Source organism: Phyllobates terribilis, unplaced genomic scaffold (assembly GCF_046119375.1).
Source record: "Phyllobates terribilis strain yellow unplaced genomic scaffold, ASM4611937v1 Scaffold_11__3_contigs__length_659146591, whole genome shotgun sequence".
Classification (NCBI taxonomy): Eukaryota; Metazoa; Chordata; class Amphibia; order Anura; family Dendrobatidae; genus Phyllobates; species Phyllobates terribilis.
This window is the reverse complement of record NW_027362771.1, coordinates 575,921,087-575,931,425: the sequence shown is the minus strand read 5'-3', so window position 1 is coordinate 575,931,425 and position 10,339 is coordinate 575,921,087. Positions and strand designations below refer to the sequence as shown.

Genomic DNA, 10,339 nt, shown 5'->3' with positions numbered 1-10,339 from the left:
TATGGCGGTATTCAGTCACTATTTGCTGTTATGTGGTGATGGTATGGCGGTATTCAGTCACTATTTAGTGTTATTATGTGGTGATGGTATGGCGGTATTCAGTCACTATTTAGTGTTATTATGTGGTGATGGTATGGCGATATTCAGTCACTATCTGGTGTTATTATGTGGTGATGGTATGGCGGTATTCAGTCACTATCTGGTGTTATTATGTGGTGATGATATGGCGGTATTCAGTTACTGAAGAGCAGTCAGGTGGAGGATGAACCCTCTCCCCTCCCCCAGCCTGTGGGGCTTTTCTTTCTTCCATTACAGACTTAGGGGAGGGGTTTATTAGCATATCCACTCCCAGAATCCTTTGCTCCCACAGCCCCCTAATGACTTTGTCTCTCCTCAGTGTAGACAGAGCCCCAGATCCGGAGGCCGCAGCTCCTCACAGATGGCCTCCAGCTTTGCGCAGTGGCAGTATCATAGCCCATGAGGTTTATCCGAGGCGTGATTATTGCTAGTTGAAAACTTTTCCCAATACCCCGCCATGATGATTTGAAATACAGTCAGCATGGCAATTTTTGACAGTCTCCCAGGAGACTGAATAGGTGGTAAAGAGCAGACTAAGGATGGGTGGTGTGCAAATAGCAATCTGTGAGCTTTGTGGTTGGAGTTTGTCATGTTAGTGCTTTCAGTTGTGCAATGTGGTGGCCATCTTTGTACTCGTGTGGTGGCTCTGATGCTGCCGTCTTTGTACTCCTTATAATACTGTGCGGCCGCCATCTTTGTACTGCTGATAATACTGTGCGGCTGCCATCTTTGTACTCTTGTGGTGGCTCTGATGCTGCCATCTTTGTACTCCTGATAATACTGTGCGGCCGTCATCTTTGTACTCTTGTGGTAGCTCTGGTGCCGCCATCTTTGCACTCTTGTGGTAGCTCTGGTGCCGCCATCTTTGTACTCTTGTGGTAGCTCTGGTGCCGCCATCTTTGTACTCTTGTGGTGGCTCTGATTAAAAGAAGTGTTAATGGGAGATAATTACGTATATACAGTTGTATTGGAGCCGTATGTTACGTATGTTACATGTGTCGGGCTGAGAATTATAAGTGACATTTCACTTCCCTGAGGACAAGAGAATCAGCAAAGAAACGTGCGGGATCAATTACAGGATTACTATCTAGTCAGCTGCTTCCCCGGAGATTTCTCCATATGGAGTCATGTTATATACACTGCTCCAAAAAATTAAAGGAACACTCAGATAACACATCCTAGATCTGAATGAATGAAATATTCTCATTGAATACTTTGTTCTGTAGAAAGTTGAATGTGCTGACAACAAAATCTCACAAAAATCATCAATGGAAATCAAATGTATTAACCAATGGAGGCCTGGATTTGGAGTCACCCCCAAAATTAAAGTGGAAAAACACACTACAGGCTGATCCAACTGTGATGTAATGTCCTTAAAACAAGTCAAACTGAGGCTCAGTATTGTGTGTGTGGCCTCCACGTGCCTGTATGACCTCCCTACAACGCCTGGGCATGCTCCTGATGAGGCTGAGTATTGTGTGGCCTCCACGTGCCTGTATGACCTCCCTACAACGCCTGGGCATGCTCCTGATGAGGCGGAGTATTGTGTGTGGCCTCCACGTGCCTGTATGACCTCCCTACAACGCCTGGGCATGCTCCTGATGAGGCTGAGTATTGTGTGTGGCCTCCACGTGCCTGTATGACCTCCCTACAACGCCTGGACATGCTCCTGATGAGGCTGAGTATTGTGTGTGGCCTCCACGTGCCTGTATGACCTCTCTACAACGCCTGGGCATGCTCCTGATGAGGCTGAGTATTGTGTGTGGCCTCCACGTACCTGTGTGACCTCCCTACAACGCCTGGACATGCTCCTGATGAGGCTGAGTATTGTGTGTGGCCTCCACGTGCCTGTATGACCTCCCTACAACGCCTGGGCATGCTCCTGATGAGGCGGAGTATTGTGTGTGGCCTCCACGTGCCTGTATGACCTCCCTACAATGCCTGGACATGCTCCTGATGAGGCTGAGTATTGTGTGTGGCCTCCACGTGCCTGTATGACCTCCCTACAATGCCTGGACATGCTCCTGATGAGGCTGAGTATTGTGTGGCCTCCACGTGCCTGTATGACCTCCCTACAACGCCTGGGCATGCTCCTGATGAGGCTCAGTATTGTGTGTGGCCTCCACGTGCCTGTATGACCTCCCTACAACGCCTGGGCATGCTTCTGATGAGGATGAGGTTGTGGATGGTCTCCTGTGGGATCTCCTCCCAGACCTGGACTAAAGCATCCGCCAACTCCTGGACAGTCTGTGGTGCAATGTGACGTTGGTGGATGGAGCGAGACATGATGTCCCAGATGTGCTCAATCGGATTCAGGTCTGGGGAATGGGCGGGCCAGTCCATAGCTTCAATGCCTTCATCTTGCTGGAACTGCTGACACACTCCAGCCACATGAGGTCTGGCATTGTCCTGCATTAGGGGGAACCCAGGGCCAACCGCATCAGCATATGGTCTCACAAGGGGTCTGAGGATCTCATCTCGGTACCTAATGGCAGTCAGGCTACCTCTGGCGAGCACATGGAGGGCTGTGCGGCCCTCCAAAGAAATGCCACCCCACACCATTACTGACCCACTGCCAAACCGGTCATGCTGAAGGATGTTGCAGGCAGCAGATCGCTCTCCACGGCATCTCCAGACTCTGTCACGTCTGTCACATGTGCTCAGTGTGAACCTGCTTTCATCTGTGAAGAGCACAGGGCACCAGTGGTGACTTTACCAATCCCGGTGTTCTGTGGCAAATGTCAAGCATCCTGCAGTGTTGGGCTGTGAAGACAACCCTCATCTGTGTATGTCGGGCCCTCATATCACCCTCACTGAGTCGGTTTCTAACCGTTTGTGCAGACACATGCACATTTGGGGCCTGATGGAGGTCATTTTGCAGGGCTCTGGCAGTGCTCCTCCTGTTCCTCCTTGAACAAAGGCAGAGGTAGCGGTCCTGCTGCTGGGTTGTTGCCCTCCTACGGCCCCCTCCACGTCTCCTGGTGTACTGGCCTGTCTCCTGTAGCGCCTCCAGCAGCTGGACACTACGCTGACAGACAAAGCAAACCTTCTTGCCACAGCTCGCATTGATGTGCCATCCTGGATGAGCTGCACTACCTGAGCAACTTCTGTGGGTTGTAGAGTCCGTCTCATGCCACCACGAGTGTGAAAGCACAACCAACATTCAAAAGTGACCAAAACATCAGCCAGAAAGCATTGTTGCTGAGATGTGGTCTGTGGTCCCCACCTGCAGAACCACTCCTTTATTGAGGGGGTCTTGATAATTGCAATAATTTCCATCTATTGTCTATTCCATTTGCACAACAGCATGTGACATTGATTGTCAATCAGTGTTGCTTCCTAAGTGGACAGTTTGATTTCACAGAAGTTTGACTTACTTGGAGTTATATTCTGTTGTTTAAGTGTTCCCTTTATTTTTTTGAGCAGTGTATTTTTTGTGTTATCATGTAGTCATGGTATGGCTAGGGTGTCGGCACCATTGAAATTGTTCCAGAAAATGAAGTATTTCTACCAGAGCATTATTACAATTCCCCGTATTTTGTACACGTTTGTGAGTGTTGGAACAAAATATAAAAACAGAGGAAAAAAAAGGCAAATTGGACATAAGTTTACACAAAACCCCAATAATGGGCCAGACAAAATTGTTGGCGCCTTCAACTTAATATTTGGAATGTGGAATAAATATCTGCAATCAGTCGCTTCCTATAACCATCAGCTTCTTACACCTCTCAGCAGGAATCTTGGACTCTTCTTACAATCTGCACCAGGTCTCTCATATGTGAAGGGTGCCTTCTCCAAACAGTAATTTTAAGATCTCTCCACAGGTGATCAACGGGTTTTAGATCCGGACTCATTGCTGCCACTTCAGAACTCTCCAGCAATTTGTTTCCATCCATTTCTTTGTGCTTCTTGAAGTATATTTGGGGTCATTGTCTTGCTGCAAGACCTATGACCTAAAATGCAATCCCAGCTTCCTGACACTGGGCAATACATTGTGGCCCAAAATCCTTTGGTAATCCTCAGATTCCATAATACCTTGCACAAAGTAAATCACTCAGTTCCAGAGGCAGCAAAACAGCCCCAAAACATCTTTGAACCTCCACCATATTTGACTCTAGGTGCTGTGTTGTTTTCTTTCTAGGTCTCATTCTGTTTTCGGTAAACAGTAGAATGATGTGCTTTACCAAAAAGCTCTATCCTGTTGTCATCTGTCCATAAAACCCTTTCCCAGAAGGATTTTGGCTTACTCACTTACAAGTTGGCAAACTTCGGTCTAGCTTTTTTATATCTTTGTGTCAGCAGGGGGGGTCCTCCTGGATCTCCCACCATAGCGTTTCATTTCATTCAAATGTCGGTGGATAGTTCGTGCTGACACTGATGCACCCTCAGGTTGCAGGACAGCTTGAATTTGGGGCTACTTTTCCTCAGACTATCCTGCGTTGCAACCTTTCAACAATTTTTCTCTGCCGTACACGTCCAGGGAGATTAGCTACAGTGCTATAGGTTGTAAACTTCTTGATTATGTTGTGCACCGTGGACAAAGGAACATCAAGATCTCTGAAGATGGACTTGTAACCTTGAAATTGTTGATATTTTTCAACAATTTTGATCCTCAAGTCCTCAGACAGTTCTCGTCTCCTCTTTCTGTTCTCCATGGTTAGTATGGCACACACAGATATACAATGTAAAGATTGAGTCAACGTCATCTCTTTTTTTTTTTCATCTGGTTTCAGGTGTGATTTTCATATTGCCCACGCCTTTAACTTGCCACAGGTGACTTTGTCCAGTCCCTGATATCATCCTCTCCCACCGCCCAAGTCATTATAAGTCCCTGATGATGTCCTCTCCCCAATTCAAACGTTATGTCTTATGGGATTATCTCTGCATTGCTGGACAAGTCTGGAATACAGAAGTGATTTTTTTTTTCCAGAACGTGGAAACCAATGGACAGTATGAATAGTTGGAAGTAGTGATAGTGTGTAACCCGAAAAGAGGAGCAGATGGCCGATAATTCAGGAGAAAGTCCTTGTGTCAGAATGTGTGCACAGGTGGTGATACTGTGTAACTGGAAAGAAAAGCAGATAGCTGTAGGAGAAAGTGTGTGTGTGATACTATGTAACCAGAAAGGAGGAGCAGACGGCCGACAGCTGCAGCAGAAAATCATTGTGTCAGTGATCATGTACAGAAGCCTGGATAGCTCAGTCGGTAGAGCATCAGACTTTTAATCTGAGGTTCCAGGGTTCAAGTCCCTGTTCAGGCGGAAGCTTTTAACAAAGAGGAAAACAATAAATGTTATTTCATGAGGATATAAATGAGACCTAGAGAAGGACAAATGATGGAGACTATTCAGGAAAAAATCATGGTTACCATAATTCTTTTGATTTTGGACAGTCTTGGGTGGTGACCATGTTCTCCTTAGCTGCTCTCTTGTCGCCAACAACAGGCGATCACTGATAATGTAATGTACTAGAACATAAGTGAGGGCTCCTTACATATTCCACGTAGTAGGAACTTGTAGACAGTCAGTATAGAGGGACTATATGAAGGTATTCAGACCCTATTTGGTGTTATTATATGGTCTTGGTATGGAAGTAATCAGTCACTATTTGACAATATAACGTGGTCACCGGATGGCAGTTTTAGGTGAGTATTGGTTTAATCATGTGTTCCTGGTATAACCGTAATCAAAATTAAAAGCAAAACCACAGTAAGAGGAATTAGAATCAATTCATTTTGGGGGAAATTTACAATTATGTGTTTATAGTATGGTGGTTTTCAGTCACTATTTTTAGTTCTTATCACTATAAGTCCCTGCCTATCCCTGAAATCATTATAAGCCTCTGATAGGAGCCTCTCCCACCCACAATTCATTACAGCTCCCTGTATAGTGTCCTCTTCCACCCCTATTTCATAATATATCCCTGATAGTGTCCACTCCCAGACCCCAATCCGTTATGAGTCCGTTTGGGTATCCTCCCCAACGTCAATTCATTATAAGTCCCTGTATAGCATCTTCTCTAACCAACTAATTCATTAAAAGTCCATGATGACGTCCTCCTCCTTTTTCTCCCAATTCAATATAAGTCCCTGATAGTGACGCGCCCCCTGGGCCGTGTGGGGAACCCTGAACTGGGCCTTTTAGTGGATGCTGGGGGTTGTAGTCACCGTGGCGGTGACCCAGTCCCGTGGCTCAGAGTGGTCAAACCAGTGGCAGTCTATTTATGTGGTTTTTATGATTATTAAATGTCCGACTACGCCACCTGTGGATTGCGGTTAGGAGGAACCGCCGCTGCTGGGCAGGCTGCTGAGGCTGATGAGGTGTGCAGCTAGATGGTGTGACTCCCCACAGGAAGAGTATTGCCTCAGGGCAGCGTGAGTGGATGATGAGAGTTGTGGTGCAAGGGCGCAGCAGAAACAACTCAGAGTCTTTGCAGTGCAGTCCAGGGTTTTTACTCATAGTTGTTAATCCAGATTATTACGGCCGGTCATAATCTCCCGCGTCGTACTGTGTTCGCCAAGTGAGGGGCTCGGCCGACTCCCAGATATCTTTGGAGTACTTATCAGGACCCCCTTCATGTGTCCTTTCTCTGGCTCTTCCTGCTTCACACCTTACACCGCTTCTGTCCAGCTGCCTCGGGTCTTGGCGGGCGACGTGTGTTCCGTTCCCTGGACCCTATGTGGTCCCTTCCTAGCGTGGACTGTGAGGGGCTGTGACACATGCAATGCTGAGCGTGGTTTCTGCCTCCACTAGTTAAGGGAACCGGTTCCCTGTCTTGGCCTGACCCCCCTACCTCCAGGTAGCGGCGGGCGTACGGCCGGCTTGCTGCATGGCCCGTACCTCTGGGATCCCTTCACTCCTTCTCCTGGAGCCTTTCCTGCTCCCTCTCATCTCTGCTCTTTCTCTTCTCAGTCTTGGGCCTCTCAGGCTAGGCTCGCCTCCTGGAGCAGAGCTCCACAGAGCCCTTCTCTGTCAGTGCTCCCCTCTGACTGAACACACTTCCTAAAATGGCTCCCCTCTTTATACTCCTACTCAGTGCACCCAAGATCTGCACTCTCCATCCACACACCACTGGGTTCCCCCTTTCCTAGGTGACCCCTCCCCACTCCTGCCAGGGATCAGGGACAATTGTGCTCTCCCGTGGGAGCATTGTCGCCCTGTCCCCCGGAAATGTGGTGTAATGCATGCAGGTGTCAGGGTCCTGAGCCATACTCCATCCTTACCTGAGAGTGAGATATCGCACATCTGGGTGAGATGCAATACCTCTGTAGCGACCGAACCCTCTGGGTGCTACACTAGCGTCCGTCCTCACTCTCCAGTTTATTATAAGTCTCTAATATCATCCTCCCCTACCCCCAAGTCATTACAAGTCCCTGATAGCGTCCGTCCTCACTCTCCAGTTTATTATAAGTCCCTGATATCATCCTGTCCCATCCACAAGTCATTACAAGTCCCTGATGACGTCCTCTCCCCAATTCAATCGTTGCCTCTTATGGGATCATCTCTGCATTGCTGGACAGGTCTGGAATACAGAAGAGACGGTTCCCTTCCAGGACGTAGAAACCAATGGACAGAACGTATAGTGGTGAGTGGTGATAGTCTGTAACCAGAAAGGAGGAGCAGACGGCCGATAATACAGGAGAAAGTCATTGTGTCAGTGATCATGTACAGAAGCCCGGATAGCTCAGTCGGTAGAGCATCAGACTTTTAATCTGAGGGTCCAGGGTTCAAGAATTAAAGAATATTCAAACAATATTTCGTGGGACAGATACAGATTTGTGAACTCAGGCACAGTATGGAGGATAAGGTCACATGTACTGTTTGTTACATTGTCACTTTAAGGAATGTATAAATAGCTGAAGAAGCCGACCCTAGAAATTGCTATTATGTGGTGATGGTATGGCGGTGTTCAGTCACTATTTGGTGTTATTATGTGGTGATGGTATGGCAGTATTCAGTCACTATTTGGAGTTATTATGTGGTGATGGTATGGCGGTATTCAGTCACTATTTGGAGTTATTAAGTGGTGATAGTATGGCGGTGTTTAGTCACTATTTGGTGTGATATAGTTATACTATGGCTCTGTGCCCACTATGTGTTTTTTAACCTTTTCCGCTGCAGAAATGCTTAAAAACCGCTTGGTAGAAGGTCTGCCATGTTCTCCAATGATAATCCGCATGTGCTGTGCACATGCTGCGGAAATTCAGCTGCGGATTATCATTGCGGAAAAATCCACATCACTACCAATTATTTTGCGGAATTGTGGCGTTTCCGCCGCCATTGACTCGCATTGGACCGCAAGACATCTGCATCACTGCATCTGTACATGCGGATTCCATGCGGTTCAATGTGCGGATGTTACCCGGGTTTGGAGAAGAGGAGACTCTCATCCAGACCCAGGTACCATAGTATCTGTAAAAAATATAATAAAATAAAAAATAAACATTATACTTACCTTCTGATGACGGCCGGAGTCCTTGTCCTGGCATGCCGGCAGCTCACGGTAGACTAAAAGGACCTGCGGTGACGTCATGGCAGGACAAGGACTCCGGGGGCCATCAGAAGGTAAGTATATATTTATTTTTACCATTCTTTTACGGTCACACTATATAAATCTACGCCGGTTGCATGGATTTATATAGTGTGACCAACTTGTCAAGCACTTTCCAAGTGATGCTAAAATCGCTTGGAAATCAGGAAAAAATAAAAAGATTCATCCATTCTATTCAGCGCTCCCAAACGACAGGCACCAGGTAGAAGTATTATAGATCTTCAGAAATTTACTTAGGATAAAAATCATCACAAAACGATGCATAGAACAACGCGTTTCGGCTATATATTTATACAAAATAGCCTTCCTCATGTGAGATATGGCAATATATATGTGTAGAACAGGCAAGAAAGCCTGTAAAAGAACTTCAACATGACGTTTCAAGGATGGAGCGAGACTGCCATCTACTGGCCAGATACAGTCAAGCGGAACCAAAATATGCAAGGGAAGTTGCAGGGAGAGCAGGTTCAGATGCTGGACCCGATCAGGTGACTTCCAGGAAGGAGTTCCGGGAGATAAGAGGCCAGCGCGCCAAACCAGAGGGTTCTTTGGCGCCAAGCAGCAGAAAGGAGCAGACGTGCTCCCTGCGTCCTGAGAAACCCCGCGTGACAGGCCAAATCCAGAGGCCTGAGAGGTGCTCCAGCCGGGCACCGGTAAAAGAGCTCTGGATCCCTCACAGTTGTGACCCGAGTGCTGCGCCTGCTGAGGAGACTAGGAACCTGATCGCGGTGCTGAGTGAGTTCGCGGAACCCGACGTCACCCGCCGACAGACGAGGCCTGGACCCCCCTATCCAAGGCTCGAGAGACTGCCTCCAACAGCCAAGCAGAGAGGAGTTGAGAGACGGTTGCCCCAGGAAAGTCACGCCAGCGGAGACAGAGGAGCTGCATACGTGAGCAGGGCCGTCACTTCCACTGTTCACCCACGGTACTGGGGACAATTGGGTTTAGGTACTCAGGTTGGGAGAGGAACGGTTGGGGCTAAAGTAGCACAACGTGATTTAATTGAATTTATCCGGAAGAGACTCACGGCCAAGCGGGAATAACCGGTGACCCCCGCTAGAGCCAAATGCACAGTTAAAGAACTTGCGTGGTGTCTCCCATGATTGAGGGCATCACCTTACTTTGAAGAGACTGCGCCTTACTTTCAGAGGCTGCGCCTTACTTTGAGAGACTGCACCTTACTTTGAGAGACTGCACCTTACTTTGAGAAATTTCGTATTTTTCTGATATTTCAAACCACTGTTCATTACCCTTGTTGCTAATCCCTTGTTTCAGTATACCTGTTGTATAAAACTGGTTACAATCATCTCTGACTGTTCTCGCCTTGGGTCTCTGTGCGTTGCATTCCGGCACCTGCTTTACATATGTATAAATCTATAGCTGAAACGCGTTGTTCTATGTATCGTTTTGTGATGATTTTTATCCTAAGTAAATTTCTGAAGATCTATAATTCTTCTACCTGGTGCCTGTCGTTTGGGAGCGCTGAATAGACTGGATGAATCTTTTTATTTTTTCCTGATCTTCATTCCACGGTCTCCTGGCTGAGAGATCCGTTGTCTCCAGACTATAGCTGCACATCAAGGAGACAAGGCATCTCAGTCAGACCTAATAGGTCGATACGCTATACCACAAGCTACATCAAAGGTGAGCAAATCAGCTTCTAAAAAAGAATATATAAAAAAAAGAGTTGTACTAAATTATCTGCACTTAGA

The 10,339-nt window shown here is 47.2% G+C and overlaps 2 non-coding genes across 2 annotated transcripts; both read left to right on the top strand.

The window, feature by feature from the left end:
• The first annotated feature begins 448 nt into the window (after nucleotides 1-448).
• LOC141168346 (U4 spliceosomal RNA) lies at nucleotides 449-588 on the top strand. The gene has a single exon (XR_012252085.1). It is a non-coding gene; the product is annotated as a U4 spliceosomal RNA (small nuclear RNA).
• A 4,677-nt stretch (nucleotides 589-5,265) lies between these two features.
• On the top strand, nucleotides 5,266-5,338 carry TRNAK-UUU (transfer RNA lysine (anticodon UUU)). Its single transcript has one exon. It is a non-coding gene; the product is annotated as a tRNA-Lys (tRNA).
• The last annotated feature ends 5,001 nt before the right edge of the window (nucleotides 5,339-10,339 follow it).